The sequence below is a fragment of the Ascaphus truei genome, unplaced genomic scaffold, assembly GCF_040206685.1.
Source record: "Ascaphus truei isolate aAscTru1 unplaced genomic scaffold, aAscTru1.hap1 HAP1_SCAFFOLD_1308, whole genome shotgun sequence".
NCBI classification, from domain to species: Eukaryota; Metazoa; Chordata; class Amphibia; order Anura; family Ascaphidae; genus Ascaphus; species Ascaphus truei.
Genome location: NW_027454184.1, coordinates 35,220 through 50,908, shown reverse-complemented (window position 1 = coordinate 50,908; position 15,689 = coordinate 35,220). Strand labels below are relative to the sequence as shown.

The 15,689-nt window shown below is 47.2% G+C and overlaps 1 long non-coding RNA gene across 2 annotated transcripts; it reads right to left on the bottom strand.

Moving 5' to 3' along the window:
- Positions 1-217: 217 nt before the first annotated feature.
- LOC142475658 (uncharacterized) lies at positions 218-14,282 on the bottom strand. Of its 2 annotated transcripts, XR_012791075.1 has the most exons (4): positions 12,927-14,282; positions 12,407-12,462; positions 10,836-10,947; positions 218-1,902 (listed from the first exon to the last, which is right to left on the bottom strand). It is a non-coding gene; the product is annotated as an uncharacterized LOC142475658 (long non-coding RNA). The 2 variants fall into 2 exon arrangements; XR_012791074.1 differs by lacking the exon at positions 218-1,902 and having other exon boundaries at positions 10,750-10,947.
- Between the last annotated feature and the right edge of the window lie 1,407 nt (positions 14,283-15,689).

Below are 15,689 nucleotides of genomic sequence, written 5' to 3'. Positions count from 1 at the left end.
ACAATAAAATGTGGCATGTAGTATAGTCTTGGCTCGTATGTCCAACCTACTCACAAGATGTAGATGAATAAAATGCAGTTTGCAATTAGGGCTGCTACCCGTGTGGAATGAATGCAGTCAGGATCCCCCCTCAGAGGCACACTCAGCGGTATGATGGTATATAGGAGATGAGAAAATGCTACATAGCGCGATCAGGCTGATAGACAAAATCTTTATGTAAAAAGAATATAAAATGCGCACTTACAATGTGCAAGATAAAAACAAGCATTTATCACTAAGTGAAAACGAAGGGTCACCGCACTGCTCACTGCCTCCCCTGGATTCTCCAAGCTTCCCCCACTCGCAGTCTGTTGTCGGAGCTTGTTCTGTTGCACCCGTCAGAGCGTGTGACGTCACGGCTGCAGGGCTGGTGAACTACGGATCGCCTTCAGGATCAGAAAGGTACCATTCAACGCGTTTTGCACAGTCTGAATAGACTGTATACGGCTTCGTCAGGAGTGTATGTATTGGTATATTTGGATCCTCTATATACCCCTTCACATGTCAATTAAGCAATTAAACGATTTGCTAAGATGATGTACTCAGCTATTATTGCGTTTAAATCTACTTATTGTGAACAAACAGGGGACAATATATTAAATACAAACAGGCTACAAAAAGCGTGCAATAACATTAATGGCTTACAGAATGCAGTATACATAGGACAAAAGTTATGAACCGTCATTTAGAAGTTTCCAAATGTACTTGATGTAATTAGATTATATAGAGAAGAGGAATGGGCAATTCAATAGGATCTTATTAAATTATTTAACAGGTGGAGACATATATGTCAGTAATCCCTAATGAGCAGGATAGCCGGACATTTAACTACACACATTTGATTACTAGTTAGTATATGCTTATCTATAATGAAAAAAGGGGCAATTATAAATGGCTATGATAGGATTCAAAGGGCAGAAGTTGCAGGTATCAAGGGAAGCTTGAAAGATGTATCACTTCAAATACATACATATACCTGTAATTAGGGCATTATATATCATCTTAATTGGTCATGAAAAGAGATTTCCATATAATTTTCATTTACAACAAATGTAAGATTTTTTCATATGAGAAGAGTGAAAATATTTCCAAGTATTGCAGGTAGGACAAGACAAAAAATTGTCTTTAATCCCTAAAATGTGTATTTATATGTGTGCAAAAAAGTGTATAATGATATTTATATAAGTGCTTAAATGTGTGTGTGTATAAATGTTATAATAAATTATTAGGAGAAAATTACGTTTCATTTACATAGACATCAAACATTACTGGACATTCTTGGTACATAATAATCATAACAAATAGTCTACAATAAGATTGAATGGAAATATCACATAATATTCATTGAGATTAAATAGAAATATCATACTAATTCAAAACATGGTGACATTAGCTATTGGGAGATATAACTATACGGATAAAGTTATACGGATGTATTTAAAAAACACACAAGTTGCTGGTACGAAAGGAAAACAGGAAAAAACAGAAAGGAACATCATTAGATACGGCCACATTTTCATATCACAAAAGGTGCAAGGTCTATTTCTGCATTTAGGCCTCTAGGGGTAAGTGTGTTAAGGCGATGGATCCAGAATGTCTCCCTTTTGAGCAATTCTGATCCCCTATCTCCTCCCCTCCAATGTGGTAATACATGTCCATGACGTCATTTCCGGGGGAAGTCCTGCCCTCCGATAGGTCCTGTCTTCAGTAGCTGTTCCTCAAACTGGAGATCTCGGCATCTCATCCAGGCGCATGCGCGAGCGCATATCCGGCATCCCTCCTCTGGCTACTGACGTCATCCTGCAGAGGCGTGTTCTCCATACGATCCGTCTGTCCCACGATGTCTTGCTGCATAGCCATGCCCTTTAGGTGGGCAGCAAGCATGTAGTGGTACATAAGGGAGGAGAGAAAGAAAAGCCACTTTAAGAAGCAGAAATTTAAAAAAGTTGAATCAGACTATAAAGAAAATTCAAAACCACAAACTGGATATACAGCTCACTAGAGTAATTGTGTAATGTTTAAATGGGTGTGCCCATAAACGCCTAGTGTGACGTTGTGTGACGTTGTGTGCAGCTGATGAGCTAATAATAGTAGATTGACAGAAAATTGGAGAGCAGAAGCATATTAGTACCTCGGCTATCCAACTAGTAGCTCATTTGTCAAATGCACTCCTGGGCGGTTAAAACTTAACATTTAATAAGTATCTAGCTAAAATAAAATCTACATAAAAAGTAATTATTACAGTATATACACACAATGTACTTATAAAGGAAGGGTGCTGGGAAGGTAGGGTTGGACTCAAGGTATATAGCACACATGAAATTTTCCTCAATTTGTTCAAGGCAAAATAGGCTAATTAACACCTGGAGTTACCTATTATTTTAGGACATAGAATCTCAGAATGACCACCACTACTTGGACTGTAATACCTATTTTGACATACATATGCTGTGCGGCATCAAGCGTAGCATACCGATCAAGCCAACCTGTAATTGTAAAATGTAGCACCAAACAGTGATATGCCTGGATTAATATACTACTGTTCTAAATAAATGAAAACATAATATTAACACTGTAGGTACAACACAATCGCAGGTTGGTGGTACGTGGATTGATTCTACGCAAGATGACGATAACATGCACAGCATATGGATCAATAAAATATAGCTAATGCAGAATATAGTTGTCACCAAAATCAACTGTGGCTAAACACTTTGCTGAGATAAATGAAAACAGCACATAAATATGACTGTGGTGTATGGACATGCGGTCTGGATCTGACAATGCTAGTGAATCAATGTCTTCAGTGCAGCAATCTGCATCATACAATGCTGGTAGATCAATGTATCCAGTACACAATACTAAGCCTTCATACATAAATATTAGCGCTGAGACTGCAGTTTGCCATGTATAGAACACACAGTGTGAAAGCCAGTATTACAGTAACAGTATTAATGAATCAATGTATCCAGTGCATAGCAATGAACCGTCTAGCATACCTAATAATAGTAGCACTGAGACTGCAATTGCCATAAACAGAGCCCACAGTGTGGAAGCCAACAGCAGAGACAAAGCAAATAGCTAATAAAATAAGTCTGTAGCAGAGACAGGAGATACAATGTACCAACGATACCCGGCTCCCAATAGTCCCTCCCTGATAACGTCACCACGCCGAACGCTGAATTACTAACAGTCCACTACTTATAGCCCATACCCCAGGTGCAGTCATTTCGAAATCGTCCGTTTTTCCTCACTGATGGCTGGTTGTACTGCGCATGCGCGCGCATGTCCGTGACGTCATTTCCAGGGGAAGTCCTGCCCTCCGATAGGTCCTGTCTTCAGTAGCTGTTCCTCAAACTGGAGATCTCGGCATCCCATCCAGGCGCATGCGCGAGCGCATATCCGGCGTCCCTCCTCTGGCTACTGACGTCATCCTGCAGAGGCGTGTTCTCCATACGATCCGTCTGTCCCACGATGTCTTGCTGCATAGCCATGCCCATTAGGTGGGCAGCAAGCATGTAGTGGTACATAAGGGAGGAGAGAAAGAAAAGCCACTTTAAGAAGCAGAAATTTTAAAAAGTTGTATCAGACTATAAAGAAAATTCAGTTTATAACTGGACGAAACAGGACAGACGCCCAAGATTCACCAATAAAGGGAAATCTAATCAGAGAGAGGAAGCACAGACGAGCGATTCAGAAGCAAGCACCTCCACAGATGGGGTTAATCCCCAAGCTGCAGGACAAAAGGCTTTTTTAGGAAGGGGCAAAGATCAAAAACAACAAAAGCGAGACAAAAAAACAGGAGGGGGGGACGTAATCCCAAGAACACCACCCGGTGCTGAGGCCGCACCCACGATGAATACTGATAACATAGTAATTAACCTATCTGACTATTCCATTTCAGAAATGGAATGACGTGTTTTGGCTAAAGGCCCATCGTTTGTTCCTACCACCTTCCCTAAGAGGTTTGAGGTAGAAGTTGAGTTATTTAAATTGGAAAGGAAACTAAACCTTAAATCCTTTTTTCTCAACAGAGCGGATGGTCAGCAGCAGCAGCCACTAACTGATGTACAGGTACCTGACACTACAAGAGTGATTTGTAAGTTGAACTCTAAGTTCATACCACCAGTTAAGAATCCCTCTGTACAGGTATTTATGAATATGGTGAAAAATTATGTTAATCATTATTTTAAAACACACCATAAGACATATCATAATCTTACAAAGAACAAAGAAAGCTGCTCGCTGTGAGCTTACTCTGTGATGCACCAATTTACCACATAAACTATGTAATTAAGGGGTTAAAAGCATTGGTCTCCCGTGGCAGTGACTGACTGAGTGGGTGGGTCACTGACTGACTGGGTGGGTGGAACGAGAATAGAACAGGGAAACCCGGGCGCTACCTGGAACTAGATAGGAGTTAGAATGGGGTATATTATCCACCTTGAGAGTGGGCAAGGTGTCCCTCTGTTGCTGTTCCTCCTGCGACTCAAACCCCAAAGGAGGATCTACCCAGGATCCTTCAAAGATACAGGAAATAGAAAAAGGGGGGATGGGGGAGCACAGGTGGAATCATATATACTCTGGACTCAGATGTGTAAGACTCTGAGCTGCTGGTGTGGGTGGTATAAATCTATGTATAATCTCAAACACTCACACGGCCTTGTGCAAATGCGTGTGCATCAAGGTATCTTTACGTCCTATGTTCTTTTCTTTAAGGGTCTCGTCTGTGCTTTTCCTTCTTCGTTGGTGTAGATCTGTTTCTTTTGTTCTGAAGTACTTCACCTCTCGTCCGGACTGGTTCTTCTATTTCTTGTATTCGTTGTTTCCCTCGGAATTAAAGAACACAGGTTCAGCGACAAAGAGATAGCATGCAAAGGGGACAATCTAGGTGGGGGGTAATCTATGAGGTAGACGGTATATAATCAAACACTCACACGGACATGTGTGGGTGTACTCAAGGGCTAAGGTATCTTTTGGTTCCCTGAATTGGTCTCACTGTTCCAAATAGTAAGTGATTGATAATAAAATATTGTTACTCACACGGCCAAGTGTGAGTGCACACTTGGAAAGGTATCTTTGGTTAGTCCTGATGTCTTGTGTTGTAGAATTTCTAGCCGCTCCTGTTCTGGATTCCTAGCTCCCCGGTGGGTAAATAAGAATATAAGTCCAAGGATACCGGGCAGAAACTTTATTAAAGTAATAAACAATTGAACAAAATAAAATGTTAAAAACAAGGGTATATAACAAGCCCTCCGCTTGCTCAACTCGTGGGCTGCGGTAGGGGAAGGGGTGGGAGGCCCGTCTTTGGGATATTCAGCAGTCTCGTGGTGCTACAGCCGCTCGCTCCGCGTCCGGATGGAGCTCTGTACTTCCCTGTTCCTGCTCCCAACGGTGGCCGCAAAGTGTCAAAGTAGTGGGGGGATTTTGAGCAACGCGTTTCGCCCTATGGACTACGGAGCCTGAGGAAGCCCATAGGGCGAAACGCGTTGCTCAAAATCCCCCCACTACTTTGACACTTTGCGGCCACCGTTGGGAGCAGGAACAGGGAAGTACAGAGCTCCATCCGGACGCGGAGCGAGCGGCTGTAGCACCACGAGACTGCTGAATATCCCAAAGACGGGCCTCCCACCCCTTCCCCTACCGCAGCCCACGAGTTGAGCAAGCGGAGGGCTTGTTATATACCCTTGTTTTTAACATTTTATTTTGTTCAATTGTTTATTACTTTAATAAAGTTTCTGCCCGGTATCCTTGGACTTATATTCTTATTTACCCACCGGGGAGCTAGGAATCCAGAACAGGAGCGGCTAGAAATTCTACAACACAAGACATCAGGACTAACCAAAGATACCTTTCCAAGTGTGCACTCACACTTGGCCGTGTGAGTAACAATATTTTATTAATACATAGTGGACAGACAGAGCCCCTGTAGATAGCACTCTGTTTCTGTATGAATTGGTGATTTATTTAAAATAACTTTATTAATTGACAATATCGTTAAAATATTGGGGTTTAAAACAATGATTAAATGATGCCAAGTCTGGCTAACTCTATGGATAGGTGTATCCAGAGGAGTATACAATGGTGTATTAATGCCCAGTGTTAGGGTAATTCACTGGCCCTAGTGTTCCTCATATGGAGAGAATGGGCTAGAGTTCTTGTAATGAAAGTAGCGGCTGTGTGGACCACAGATGTAGTGCCCCAGTATTGAAATACTAGTAGGAGCACTAGTTGATTGGACCTGTACTTAGCTGCTTTTGGGCTGCAGCTAATGGTACATTATAGACTTGTGTATACAGATCTAGGTCTATGTGCACTTATTATGAGTTTTTAACACCAGCATGTGTGGGTGGTGGTATTTTAATACAAGTGTGTGATACTTAACACGTGTACATCCCAAGTGTGTAATAACAGGGCTAGAATAGACACTAGTATTAGTTTTGCAATACTGGTAAGTTAGTGGCACTGCTGTAAATTCTGTATATACTGCTGCGGCACAGTTTATTCGAGCATTTGCCCGTTCTGTGCCGCAGCAGTAGCCTGGCGCGCGCCCGAGTGTGACGGGCGCGCGCCGAAGCAGCGGAAGAGCGCCCTCCGATCGGGGCGCTCTCCCTCCCGCTGCCGGGTCCGCCGGGTCCCCCGGAACCCCCTGCCGCTGTCCCGCGATCGCGGGACACCAGGGCTCCCTCGGGGAGCCCCTGGACGTGCGTGCAGGGGGCGCACGCTCCCGAAGACGCGTGACCGCGCGTCTATGACGCGCGGCACGCCGAGGGGCGGCCACTAGCAAGCCGGGAAATCTCCCGGCTTGCGGATCTGGCCGCAGTGCAATTAAATGTGTCGCCAGTGTACATATACCTAATTAACAGCTGAGTACTGCTCCTTTTAGGATATTAATATCGGTCTATTATGAAAGACCTTTCCCTAGTTGGTGTAGTGCTCTTCATATGTGGTAATGGTCTGGCACTCCAGAGGTTAATTGCTGGATTGGTTGCCGTTTTGCTCAATGTGTATGCCCCTTTAAGCTAAATGCTGTGTTTGGGGATTAGCATTCAGGCTTCCTGCATTTGTACTGTGATTTACTGCCAGATATTCTCTGTGCTTTACTGATGTGTGACTGCTAAGATCGTAGGATCTTTCAGCAGTCCATTACTGTGCACGGGCTGAGACACGCTGACTCTTTGAATCTCTCTGAGTCAGTGTACATGAACTCAGGCTCTGCTCGTGCACGTGGTCACGTGTTTGCCGACGCGCGCGTTTCGCGAGTGCTTTGTCAAGGCTAAGGTAATCAGTGTGAGTAACAATATTTTATTATCAATCACTTACTATTTGGAACAGTGAGACCAATTCAGGGAACCAAAAGATACCTTAGCCCTTGAGTACACCCACACATGTCCGTCTGAGTGTTTGATTATATACCGTCTACCTCATAGATTACCCCCCACCTAGATTGTCCCCTTTGCATGCTATCTCTTTGTCGCTGAACCTGTGTTCTTTAATTCCGAGGGAAACAACGAATACAAGAAATAGAAGAACCAGTCCGGACGAGAGGTGAAGTACTTCAGAACAAAAGAAACAGATCTACACCAACGAAGAAGGAAAAGCACAGACGAGACCCTTAAAGAAAAGAACATAGGACGTAAAGATACCTTGATGCACACGCATTTGCACAAGGCCGTGTGAGTGTTTGAGATTATACATAATTTATACCACCCACACCAGCAGCTCAGTCTTACACATCTGAGTCCAGAGTATATATGATTCCACCTGTGCTCCCCCATCTCCCCTTTTTCTATTGACTGGGTGGGTGACTGGGTAGGTGGGTTGCTGTGTGGGTGACTGGCCCCAATACATTTTAAAAAGACCCCAATATATTTTAAAAGAACCCTTACCTCCTCAATACATATTCAAAATACACCCGTCAGCCCAATACATATAAAATTCAGACTTACCTTGGAGATGGTGTCAGGAGGGACGGCAGTGGATGCGGAGGTGGGGGCAGTGGATGCGGAGGGGGGGGGCAGTGGATGCGGAGGGGGGGGCAGTGGATGCGATGGGGGGGAAGTGGATGCCTAGGGGGGGGGGGCAGTGGATGCGATGGGGGGGAAGTGGATGCGGAGAGGGGGGGGAGTGGATGCGGATGGGGGACAGTGGAAGCGGGGGGCAGTGGATGCAGAGGGGGGGCAGTGGATGCGGAGGGGGGGGACAGTGGACGCGGAGGGGGCCAGTGGATGCGGAGGGGGGGGCCAGTGGACGCTGAGGGGGGGAGCAGTGGATGTGGAGGGGGGCAGTGGCGCACAGACCGTGGGACCACCGCAACCGTCTCCCCAAACATCCCCCCGCTCAAACAGCTGCCAGCGGTAATCGGGAATGGGGGGGAGAGGGGGAGCGGCAGCCGCACGGCCATGGCCAACGTGCCTGACCCATATACACACACACACACACACACACACACACACACATACACACACACGAGGAGGAGGCCAATCACATATATATATACACATATACACACACACACACACAAGGAGGAGGCCAATCACATATATATACACATATACACACACATACACACAGAGGATGCCGGTGGGGGCGATAGATTGGAACCGCTGTAGCCGGTAGGAGAGTGAGGAGGAGAGCAGGACTGAGAGGAGAGCGGATGGGGGAGAGGGAGGCAAGCAAAACAAGGCCTGCCTGCTACTCTCTCCCTCTCCAACGCCTCACCCATCTCCTCAGGGCACCCAGAATGTTTCTGTTAGGTGGCCCCTCTGCTGCACGTGGCTGGGGTCTTCTCCCCAGCCATGAGAAGCAGCAGCAGCACTTTGCTGCATCCCTCTCCTCCTCACACACCTCATCCTCCTTCTCATACAAATCCTTCTCCAACGTCTCCCCCTCCCCACAGACCTTCTTCTCCCCCTCCCCACAGACTTTCTTCTCCCCCTCCCCACAGAATTTCTTCTCCCCCTCCCCACAGACCTTCTTCTCCCCCTCCCCACAGACCTTCTTCTCCCCCTCCCCACAGACCACCTTCTCCCCCTCCCCACGTACCACCTTCTCCCCCTCCCCACGTACCACCTTCTTCTCCCCCTCACCACGTACCACCTTCTTCTCCCCCTCCCCACGTACCACCTTCTTCTCCCCCTCCCCACGTACCACCTTCTTCTCCCCCTCCCCACGTACCACCTTCTTCTCCCCCTCCCCACGTACCACCTTCTTCTCCCCCTCCCCACGTACCACCTTCTTCTCCCCCTCCCCACGTACCACCTTCTTCTCCCCCTCCCCACGTACCACCTTCTTCTCCCCCTCCCCACAGACTTTCTTCTCCCCCTCCCCACAGAATTTCTTCTCCCCCTCCCCACAGACCTTCTTCTCCCCCTCCCCACAGACCTTCTTCTCCCCCTCCCCACAGACCTTCTTCTCCCCCTCCCCACAGACCACCTTCTCCCCCTCCCCACGTACCACCTTCTCCCCCTCCCCACGTACCACCTTCTTCTCCCGCTCACCACGTACCACCTTCTTCTCCCCCTCCCCACGTACCACCTTCTTCTCCCCCTCCCCACGTACCACCTTCTTCTCCCCCTCCCCACGTACCACCTTCTTCTCCCCCTCCCCACGTACCACCTTCTTCTCCCCCTCCCCACGTACCACCTTCTTCTCCCCCTCCCCACGTACCACCTTCTTCTCCCCCTCCCCACGTACCACCTTCTTCTCCCCCTCCCCACGTACCACCTTCTTCTCCCCCTCCCCACGTACCACCTTCTTCTCCCCCTCCCCACGTACCACCTTCTTCTCCCCCTCCCCACGTACCACCTTCTTCTCCCCCTCCCCACGTACCACCTTCTTCTCCCCCTCCCCACGTACCACCTTCTTCTCCCCCTCCCCACGTACCACCTTCTTCTCCCCCTCCCCACGTACCACCTTCTTCTCCCCCTCCCCACGTACCACCTTCTTCTCCCCCTCCCCACGTACCACCTTCTTCTCCCCCTCCCCACGTACCACCTTCTTCTCCCCCTCCCCACGTACCACCTTCTTCTCCCCCTCCCCACGTACCACCTTCTTCTCCCCCTCCCCACGTACCACCTTCTTCTCCCCCTCCCCACGTACCACCTTCTTCTCCCCCTCCCCACGTACCACCGTCTTCTCCCCCTCCCCACGTACCACCGTCTTCTCCCCCTCCCCCCGTACCACCGTCTTCTCCCCCTCCCCACGTACCACCTTCTTCTCCCCCTCCCCCCGTACCACCTTCTTCTCCCACTCCCCCCGTACCACCTTCTTCTCCCACTCCCCCCGTACCACCTTCTTCCCCCCCTCCCCACGTACCACCTTCTTCCCCCCCTCCCCACGTACCACCTTCTTCCCCCCCTCCCCACGTACCACCTTCTTTTCCCCCTCCCCACGTACCTTTTTCTCCCATACCTTCTCCTCACGCATTTTTCCACCCACCTCACCACACTCCTTCCACTCCTCACACATATACACCACTTTCAACCAGTCATCGTCCTCCTCCTCCCCCTCCCTCTCCTCACTCACCTCCCTCGCCTCACTCACCTCCCTCGCCTCACTCACCTCCCTCGCCTCACTCATCTCCCTCGCCTCACTCACCTCCCTCGCTTCACTCACCTCCCTCGCCTCACTCACCTCCCTCGCCTCACTCGCCTCACTCATCTCCCTCGCCTCACTCACCTCTCTCGCCTCACTCACCTCCCTCGCCTCACTCACCTCCCTCGCCTCACTCACCTCTCTCTCCTCAAACACCTCCCTCTCCTCACACACCTCCCCCTCAACCACCCATTCCTCACACATCCGCTGCTCCAACACCTCCTCTTCCATAGATGACTTGGCTCCTGGGGTACTGCGGCGGGATCCGGATGGTGAGGGAATGAACGCCTCCACCTCCGTGTACTCCACTTCCTGCAGGAGATACAAAGTGTTTGTAACCAGCGGCAGTGATACTCTGTATCGCAAGAGCTCCTGTGCCACTTGGGGCAGGAAACGCATCGCCGAGCCATATAACACGCACAGCAAAGCCATTGCTTGCCTCTCTGGCACTGAAGGGGTTAAATCACAGAACCATTTATATCATTTGAAAAACCATTGATAAACTGTGTGCATTGTACGTCATTGTATTGTCCGTTATTAGCGGATCCCTCGTTTTTCTGTCCTGTTCCCGCTGAAGAGTTTGGAAAATGATGCTGCAGATGGACATTAGCTGATGTGTCCCTATGATAATCCCCTCTCCCTGTCACACACAGTTACACTCGGCTATAAGATGAGAAAGCTCTGCACCTCTTCCTCTGACTCCTTACATCTACAGCTTGGGGGTCCTCATCTTCTCTCCCCTGAGGACCGGCTCCCCCTATTCCCCCATCCCCAGTACCCCCTAATACTCCCACCCCCAGGCCCAATACCCCCTAACACCCTCCTCCCCAGACCCAATACCCCCTAACACCCTCCTCCCCAGGCCCAGTACTCCCAAATACCCCCCTCCCACGGCTCAACCATTAGTGTGTATGTTACTGTCTGATAGTTACTGTGTGTGTGTAACCATTAGTGTGTGTGTGTCGGAGTGAGTGCGTGCGTGATACTGTCTGATAGTTACTGTGTGTGCGTGTGTAATTAACCATTAGTGTGTGTGTATCGGAGTGAGTGTTACTGTCTGTGTATGTAATCATTAGTGTGTGTGTATCAGAGTGAGTGTTACTGTCTGATCGTTACTGTGTGTGCGTGTGTATATAACCATTAGTGTGTGTGTATCGGAGTGAGTGTGTGTTACTATCTGATCGTTACTGTGTGTGTATGTAATCATTAGTGTGTGTGTATCAGAGTGTGTGTTACTGTCTGATAGTCACTGTGTGTGTGTTTGTAAATCATAATGAGAAATGGATTTTGTCTTATATCACAGTGTGTGTCTGTGCTAAGCTGCCGTATTGTGGCTGTGTTTGTACAAGTGTATCAATCTGTTAGTGCTATTTTAGTGTGATTGTGTGAGAATATTACTGATTGTGCATTTGTATTTTAGGAGCAGGAATCTGTGTGTGTGTGTGTGTGTGTGTGTGTGTGTGTGTGTGTGTGTATATAAAACCGAAACATTGTGCCAATAATATAAATATATATACACACACACACACATACTTGTGTGTTTATGTATATATAGATATATAAAGAAAAAGCAGGCACACCAGGGCTTTGTAAAAACAAAAAAATTACAATACTATTGAATAGAACTGATCAACGCTTTGGCTCTTTATAGGAGCCTCTCAACACACAGGGACCCCCAGGTAGTCAGATCTCACCCCTATTTAATTCTGTTACATGCCACATCAGACTTTGTTTTGATGCATTCTAAGGTTGTCCTTTTATCAGATCTTACCTTGGGTGTCTCCATCTTGTTGGGAAATTTGTTGACTTCAATCTCAAAATCTCAATCTGGATGGTGGGGAAGGGAGATCAGTGAGGTAGTGACTTAAATACTAATAAATATAATCTCTTATACTAATAAATATAATCTATTATTCTAATAAATATAATCTCTTATACTAATACATATAATCTATTATTCTAATAAATATAATCTATTATATTTATAAATATAATCTATTGAACAACAACACAAAAAAGATGGAAAAGTGATACTGTACTTCTAAAAAGCCACAGATTTGATATCAATTAAGTGGCAGAAAATAGTTTTTATGTTAGACCAAAATATCTCAGAGGAGACCCAATGAATGGGCCATTGCCCTCCACAGGGAGGCTGCTGTAATCCTCTCCCAATGGGACAAAAAGTTGTGAATTTGTCCTGAAGATGAAAAATAAACCTCCTGGTTATAAATATGATCCAAATGAGCGGTGAAGTGTCTGAAATCTCTGCTACGTCTCAGAAGAAACCTTACCTGGCAGATCCACAATGGTTATGGCAGAGAGTGGTGGCATAGAACTCTGGTACCAAGCAGTTTAGCTGTAACCATGGAAGTCAGGTAAACATGTATTTTTTAAAATTAGAATGCAAATGTCTGTCCCATTGTGGGCTCAGCCTGAGCTCTGTCAGACGTTTCCAGCTTGTGCTAATGGGAGATCTCCATATACTGGGATGTGATAAGAGACATGGGAGAGGGAGTGGCTCAGTGAGTAAAGATACTGACTGGCACTGAGAGTTTGAAGCAGAGGAGCCTGGTTCAATTTTCAGTGTCAGCTCCTTGTGACCTTAGGCAAGTCACATTATCTCCCTGTGCCTCAGGCACCAAAAACATAGATTGTAAGCTCCACGGGGCAGGGATTTGTGCCTGCAAAGTGTCTCTGTAAAGCGCTACATAAAACTAGCAGTGCTAGGAATTTCCCATTCACTGTCATATCCAGTTGATACGGAGACTCCAGGGAGGGATAACAACATACTGTATGATTCTTTCCAGACCATTACTCTTCACGGGGGGGCACTTGATACTGTATACTAGTGCCTATGTCTGGACATACTCTATTTTTGCTATCAGTATCATATTATTACCCCACCGTGTTGTCCCTGTTTGTCTTTAGCTGCACTTCCACATACAGTATGATATACTTATCAGATGGTTATTATTTCATACAGTTACTGCTACTGTTATGTATGATACTAAGATCATTTAATATCTGCAGCTCTTTGAGAAACATATACACATTAATAAATTGTGAATAGTTACTTGTACTGATTATGCGTTCCTCTGACTCCATTAAGAGGACTATCCATGTTTTTACATTTTGAGTGTTTAATAATTGGACGAATTAAAATTTTATTATTTTCATTTTAACCCTCTCCTATTGACCTAATATACCATGTAGCAGAACTATATAGGTTATTATGCCACACACTAAACTTTATACTATATACTAGGCAAGGAGTGAAATAGAGACAGCATGGGGAGAGAGAGAGAGAGAGAACAGCATGGAGAGAGAGAGAGAGAACAGCATGGGGGACAGAGAGAAAGCTTGGGGGGAGAGACACACAGCATGGGGGGAGAGAGACACACAGCATGGGGGGAGAGAGACACACAGCATGGGGGGAGAGAGAACAGCATGGGGGACAGAGAGAAAGCTTGGGGGGAGAGACACACAGAGCATGGGGGGATAGAGATGTGTGTATGCTGCCTGTGTGTGTCCTGTGTGCAGGGCCTCTTGTCCTGGGCCCAATGAGTAATGGGAAAGATGCCAGACCCCTGTCAGCAAAACTAATCTGTCCTGATCCGCAGAGGTGGCCTGTTGGAAGGTGTCCGTTGAGATGCCTGTCCAGGCAGCATGCTGCAGACTGGTAGAAGGGAAGTTTCTGACAGGCACCTCCATGGCCACCTATCAGCAGTCAGCTCGGCAGGCCCCCTCCACAGGCCTCAAACAGGCCCCCTCAATCCTCCAGGGGGCGCTCTCACAATCTCTCCTCTTCCAGTGTCCCTATCCCCCCTCACTCTCACACTCCTCTCTCCCCCCTCTCTCTCACACTCCTCTCTCCCCCTTCTCTCTCACACCTCTCTCCCCTCCCCCTCTCTCACTCCTCTCTCCCCATGCTATGGGGGGAAAGAGAATGGAGGGATATGGGGGGGAGAGAGGATGGAGGTATATGGGGAGGGGGGTGAGCAAATGAAGGGATGTATGTCCTGTTTGTGTCCTGAGTGTGTTCTCTAGGTGGTGTGTGTGTGTGTGTGTGTGTGTGTGTGTGTGTGTGTGTGTGTGTGTGTGTGTGTGTGTGTGTGTGTGTGTGTGTGTGTGTGTGTGTGTGTGTGTGTGTGTGTGTTGCATTGTGTGTTTCTGTATACAGATGTGGGCCCTGCTGAGTGTGTGTATAGAGGTGGGGGCTGCAGTGTGTTTCTGTATACACATATGGGCCCTGTAGAGTGTGTGTGTATAGAGGTGGGGGCTGCAGTGTGTGTTTCTGTATACAGATGTGGGCCCTGCAGAGTGTGTGTGTGTGTGTGTGTATATAGAGGTGCGGACAGCAGTGTGTGTTTGTGTGTATAGAGGTGGGGGCAGCAGTGTGTGTTTCTGTATACAGATGTGGGCCCTGCAGAGAGAGAAAGAGAGAGAGAGAGAGAGAGAGAGAGAGAGAGAGAGAGAGTGTGTGTGTGTGTGTGTGTGTGTGTGTGTGTGTGTGTGTGTGTGTGTGTGTGTGTGTGTGTGTGTATATAGAGGTGATGGCAGCAGTGTGTGTGTGTGTGTGTGTGTGTGTGTGTATAGAGGTGGGGGCTGCAGTGTGTGTTTCTGCATACAGATGTGGGCCCTGCAGAGTGTGTGTGTGTGTGTGTGTGTGTCTGTGTGTGTGTGTGTGTGTGTGTTGAATTCCCGGTGTCCTTGTGACCTTGGGCAAGCCACTTTATCTCCCTGTGCCTCAGGCACAACAAACATAGATTGTAAGCTCCACGGGGTAGGGACTGTGCCTGCAAAATGTCTCTGTAAAGTGCTACGTAAAACTAGCAGCGCTATAGAAGAACATGCTATTATTATTATTATGTATGTACTGTATGTATATGTGTGTATATATGTATATATGTTCCCTGCACACAATATAAAGGAAAATCAGACAATGGTCAAATGCCAATAGAAAATGTATTGAATGAACAAAAGATGATACAACAAGCAACTGCCCCAATGTAGGCTATGGAGAGTACAACTCATCAAACAGAGCTATACAATAT